Source organism: Mirounga angustirostris, unplaced genomic scaffold (genome assembly GCF_029215605.1).
Source record: "Mirounga angustirostris isolate CCGP_5_RB_7025 unplaced genomic scaffold, mMirAng1.0.hap1 SCAF_14, whole genome shotgun sequence".
Lineage (NCBI taxonomy): Eukaryota > Metazoa > Chordata > Mammalia > Carnivora > Phocidae > Mirounga > Mirounga angustirostris.
Genome location: NW_026991722.1, coordinates 73,554,347 through 73,560,539, shown reverse-complemented (window position 1 = coordinate 73,560,539; position 6,193 = coordinate 73,554,347). Strand labels below are relative to the sequence as shown.

At 45.2% G+C, this 6,193-nt stretch overlaps 1 protein-coding gene across 1 annotated transcript in view; it reads left to right on the top strand.

The window, feature by feature from the left end:
• Positions 1–6,193, top strand: part of KNTC1 (kinetochore associated 1) — a 98,546-nt gene that overhangs the window by 203 nt on the left and 92,150 nt on the right. The gene's annotated exons all lie outside the window — the stretch shown is intronic.

Genomic DNA, 6,193 nt, shown 5'->3' with positions numbered 1-6,193 from the left:
GCTCGGGCTTGGGTCGCGCTAAGCCACCCGGTAGGGTTTTCTCCCGACGTAGGCCGCCGAAGCTGCACAAGGGGCGGGCCAGTCCCGAGAGACTACAACTCCCAGGATGCAATGGCGTCTCTCAGAGCCACTTCCGAGATTGCTCGGGAGAATGGCATGCTGGGACATGTGGTTTCTAAGCGACTGTTAACTCCTTGTTTGCATTGCGTACTGGGATTGGTCCTTTTTAAATGTGCAGAAAGTCTGACTAGATCATAATGTGTTAAAACAATATGTATTGTCCCTGTGATGCATCTAAGGCTGAAATATCAGAGCACGACGCATGTCTTATCACAGATTCTAGTGTGCGTGCTAAATTGCAGCAAGAGAATAAGGAACACTAGTTTTGTCACAGATTACCTTTGTGATCTTGGACAAGCTACTTCAGTTTATTGAGCTTGTTGCACTTTTTCATGAAAAACTAGCTAAATCAGACCGTTTTAGATTTGTCTGTTGCTGGTTTCGGTGGTTTCTCTCATTCAGTCACTGATTCGTTCAATAACATTTATTTACCACGTTCAACGAACCAGGCACTGTTCCAGAGTTCGAGGATGCAAGAGAGAGCAAAATAGATAAGTTACTGCTCTGGTGGAACCTACAGGCTAACAGAAGAAAGAAACAACAACAAAATAACCCTAACTGCTCCCACTCTAAGGTCCAGGTGGATGTTGATAGGTGTCCATCATATTAAAAAAATATGTGAAATAAAAACAGCAAGTTACGGGTATGTAACGATTTACTTTGACAGAATCTGTGGGAATCAGTGAACTGAGGAACCGAGGTTTGAACTAAAACATGAAGTGTTAGGAGGGCAAAGTTGGTGGTGAGAGTACCGCGGATGGACTTAAGAGCCTCCTCCTTAGAAGAAATATGCAGGTGAAATGAGAAGAGAGTGGAGCACAATGAGGCTGGTACATTAGGCCAGTGCTCACAGACCAAGTTAGGGATCCTCTCTCCATCCCCAAAATTGGGAAGTCATTTCAACGTTTCAAACAGGTGGTGTGTTTGTGACTCACACATTTCCATTTTAGTAAGATGGTCTTGATTGTGATAGAAACACGATTGAAAATCCAGCAAAAGTAAAATTCCAAGTCGAGTAGGTTGATGGGTTTTTGTAGTGGAACCAATACATGTTTGGATTAGGGTAGTGGGAATAGTGGTGGAGAGTTGATGTTTAGAAGTAGAAAATATTTAGAAAATAAAATTGAGGGGTGCCTGGGTGGCTCAGTTGTTGAGCGTCTGCCTTCGGCTCAGGTCATGGTCCCACGGTCCTGGGATCGAGCCCCGCGACGGGCTCCCTGCTCCTCAGGAGGCCTGCTTCTCCCTCTCCCACTCCCGCTACTTGTGTTCCCTCTCTCACTGTGTCTCACTCTGTCAAATAAATAAAAATCTTAAAAAAAAAAAAAAAAAAAGAAGATAAAATTGAAGCAACAGCTAATTGGAGGGTTGGATACAAGAAATGAGAGTAAACAGGTCATGAATATTTCTCAGGATTCTGACTTAAGAAACTGTTTGAATAGGGGTCCCTGCCTCAATCAGTTGGGCGTCTGCCTTCGGCTCAGGTCATGATCCTAGGGTCCTGGGATCGAGCCCTGGTCGGGCTCCCTGCTCAGTGGGGAGCCTGCTTCTCCCTCTCCCTCTGCTTGTGCTCTCTCTCTCTCTCATAGATAGATAGATGGATAGATAGATAGATAGATAGATAGATAGATAGATAGATAGATAAACTGGTTGAATAAATGATCAATGGATGTGGACCAGGTTTGGTAGCAATGAGGGAAGTTATGTGGTACCTTGAGGCAATTTTATCCTCAGAGGCAAGAGAGAAGCAACTGGACTGGTGAAAGAAATTTTTTGAAGCATTTTTGTTACACATTGATACATATTTTTTTTTCTTAAAGATTTTATTTAGAGGGCGCCTGGGTGGCTCAGTTGGTTGGGCGACTGCCTTCGGCTCAGGTCGTGATCCTGGAGTCTCTGGATCGAGTCCCACATCGGGCTCCCTGCTCTGCAGGGAGTCTGCTTCTCCCTCTGACCCTCCCCCCTCTCATGTGCTCTCTCTCATTCTCTCTCTCTCAAATAAATAAATAAAAGCTTTGGAAAAAAAAGATTTTATTTAGAGAGCGAGCGGGAGCGGGGGGCGAGGGAGGCAGAGGAAGAGGGAGAGAATCTCAAGCAGACTCAGTGCTGAGCATGGAGACTGATGTGGGGCTTGATCTCACAACGCTGAGATTATGACCTGAGATGAAACCAAGAGTGGGATATTCAACTGACTAAGACACCCAGGTGCCCCTACACATTGATATATTGAAGGTAAAATCTAAGCCCCAGTTGAGATGTTTACTAGGCAGCTGAATCTTTGGGTAAAGCTCTGAGAAAAAGTCTGAACTAAAGGTTAACATCTGGCTGGCCCACATTTTTAAGGACATTAAATATAACTACAGTAAAAGGTAAAGGCATAATGAAGGATACAGAGTGAGAAGAGTCTATGATTGAATCTTGAGACATTCAAAGGGCTGGGACTGAGGACCACTACAGAAATTGGTGGTGATGGCCAGAGTGAAAGAACTAGGAGTGGGTCCAATAATTGTGTGTGTGCATTGGGCTCCCTGCTCAGCGGGGAGTCTGCTTGTCCCTCTCGCACTGCCCTCCTGCTTTCTCATGTGCTCTCTCAAATAAAAAGAAATTTTTTAAAGATTTTATGTATTTATTTGAGAGAGAGAGAGAGAGACAGCGAGAGAGGGAACACAAGCAGGGGGAGTGGGAGAGGGAGAAGCAGGCTTCCCGCGAAGCAGGGAGCCCGACGAGGGGCTCTATCCCAGGATCCTGGGACCATGACCTGAGCCGAAGGCAGACGCTTAATGACTGAGCCACCCAGGCGCCCCTCAAATAAAATCTTTAAAAAACTTATCTTCTGGGTGGTTCAGTTGGTTAACTGTCCAACCTTTTTTTTTTTTTTTAAGATTTATTTATTTATTTGAGACAGAGAACGAGAGAGAGAGAGCACATGAGAGGGGGGAGTGTCAGAGGGAGAAGCAGGCTCCCTGCCGAGCAGGGAGCCCGATGCGGGACTCGATCCAGGGACTCCAGGATCATGACCTGAGCCGAAGGCAGTCGCTTAACCAACTGAGCCACCCAGGCGCCCTGTCCAACCTTTTTTTAAAATTTAAATTCAGGGGTGCCTGGGTGGCTCAGTCATTAAGCATCTGCCTTCAGCTCAGGTCATGATCCCAGGATCCTGGGATCAAGCCCCACATCAGGCTCCCTGCTCTGCCAGAAGCCTGCTTCTCCCTCTCCCACTCCCCCTGCTTGTGTTCCCCCTCTCGCTCTCTCTCTGTCAAATAATAAATAAAATCTTAAAAAAAAAGAAAGGGGGCGCCTGGGTGACTCGGTCGTTAAGGGTCTGCCTTTGGCTCAGGTCATGATACCAGGGTCCTGGGATCGAGCCCCGCATCGGGCTCCCTGCTCAGCAGGAAGCCTGCTTCTCCCTCTCCCACTCCCCCTGCTTGTGTTCCCTCTTTCGCTGTGTCTCTCTCAGTCAAATAAATAAAATTTTTAAAATAAATACAATTTAAATTCAATTAATTAACATATAGTGTATTATTAGTTTCAGAGGTAGAGTTCAGTGATTCATCAGTCTTATATAATACCCAATGCTCATTACATCATGTGCCCTCCTTATGGTGTCCATCTCTTGGTCACAGCTCAGGTCTTTTTTTTTTTTTTAAAGATTTTATTTGAGAGAGAGAGAGCACAAGCAGGGAAAGTGGCAGGCAGAGGGAGAAGCAGGCTCCTGGCTGAGCAAGGAGCCCAAGGCTGGCCTCAATCCCAAGACCCTGAGATCATGACCTGAGCTGAAGGAGCCACTTCACCCAGGCTCCCCATCAGCTCAGGTCTTGATCAAGGTTGTGAGTAGTCTATTTTAAAATAGAATATATCCTGGCAACTATGTTGCTTACAAGGATTAACCCCAAGATATCCATCATGGAGTACAAGGCTTTGAAACTGAAAACACAGTAACAGCCAGGGAAAAGGGCGGGGGGGGGGGGGGCTACAAAATGTTAAGCAGTTAAATAGTTTCCACCACACACCCACCCCCGCCCCCCCCAGGACTCCAAAAATTATTCATGTTTAATTATGCAACTTAAATTTACCTACATGCCTCCCTCTAGATCTGCACTGTCCAATCTGGTTGTCTCAGGCTATGTGGGACTGGCTATTGATAAGTCAAAGTTGGGATGTGTTAAAAACATACACCCTGGGTTTTAAAAATATGTAAAATCTTTTTTTAAAGATTTTATTATTTATTTTTAAAGATTTTATTTGACAGAGACAGACACAGCGAGAGAGGGAACACAAGCAGGGGGAGTGGGAGAGGGAGAAGCAGGCTTCCCGCTGAGCAGGGAGCCCAATGTGGGGCTTGATCCCAGGACACCGGGATCATGACCTGAGCTGAAGGCAGACACCTAACCGACTGAGCCTCAAAATTAACTGATTACCTGTTGAATTATTTTAGATATTGCAAAGTTAGTTTCATTTGTTTAAACTTAGCTACTACAGTGTTTTAAATTACTGCTTTAGATGAGTGCAAGATGGATCATATCACTCATTATGTATGGCCAGCACCTCAAGTACTATGGAAAAACACAGCAGGCAGTTAATGGTAGTGCTTTCATTTCCACACCGCCTTTTAGAGATCGAGCCCCGCATGGGGCTGCTCCCTGCTCATGGGAAGCCTGCTTCTCCCTCTCCCACTCCCCCTGCTGTGTTCCCATTCTCTGTCCCCGTCAAATAAATAAAAAAATCTTCATAAAAATATTTTTTTTTTGGATTTTATTTACTTCAGACAGCGCGTGCACGCCCATGTGAGCAGGGGGGAGGGGCAGAAGAGGGAGAAGCAGATTCCCTGCTGAGCAGGGAGCCTAACGCAGGGCTAGATCCCAAGACCCTGAGATCATGACCTGAGCAGAAGGCAGACACTTAACCAACTGAGCCACCCGGGTGCCCCAGCCCATGAAAATTTCTTTAAAAGATTTGACAGAGAAAGGCACAGCGAGAGAGGGAACACAAGCAGGAGTGGGAGAGGGAGAAGCAGGCTTCCCACTTAGTGGGAAGCCTGATGCAGGACTCGATCCCATCATGACCTGAGCCAAAGGCAGACGCTTAATGACTGAGCCACCCATGCACCCTGCCCATGAAAATTTCTAATGAAATTGATTTAAGATACAGCTAACCTGAAAAACTTGAATTGTGGGGACTCCAGAATGAAAAAAAAAGTGTCATTCCCCCAGAAACTTGACTTCGTCACTGAAGCATGATGAAGAGACATTTCTTCATAAAATTATTGGCTCTAGGAAAGCGTAAACATTTACCAAAATACTTAAAAAATCTTATAGTACAACCACACATCGTTGATCACAAAACATGCCCAATAAGCAAGTTGGCCAGACTTAATGAACTCATTTTAAAAAGAAAGGTGTAGGGCGCCTGGGTGGCTCAGTTGGTTAAGCGACTGCCTTCGGCTCAGGTCATGATCCTGGAGTCCTGGGATCGAGTCCCACATCGGGCTCCCTGCTCGGCGGGGAGTCTGCTTCTCCCTCTGACCCTCCCCCTCTCATGTGCTCTCTCTCTCATATAAATAAAATCTTAAAAAAAAAAAAGGTGTAACGGGCACCTGGGTTGCTCAGTTGGTTTGTCTTCTGACTCTTGGTTTCTGCTGAGGTCATGATCTCATGCGCTGTGGTACAGAGCCCCGTGTCAGGCTCTGCACTCAGCAAGGGGTCTGCTTGTGAAGGATTCTCTCCCTCTGTCCCTCCCCCAACTGTCTCTCTCAAAATAAATTTAAAAAATAAAGGTGTTAAGTTTTACCATTAAGTACACTTCCCTTGTATTGTGCTAATACAATGTGGAGTTGTAGGATTTTTCTAGGAAAAGGTGAATCATGAATTTTGTAGTAATAAAAGCAAATGAATTTTAAGTTCTGTAGTCCCTCCACCAAATTTATGCCCTATTTAACTTAGTGACAAAGTGATTTTCTAGTATTTTAGTACTTTTTAGTACTTTGTGCTACTGAAGACTTCAAAGGATTTAATGATCAAAGGGCATACCAAGAACTTGTAATAAGGCACTTTATTAAAATAAAAGTGCTTACATCCCT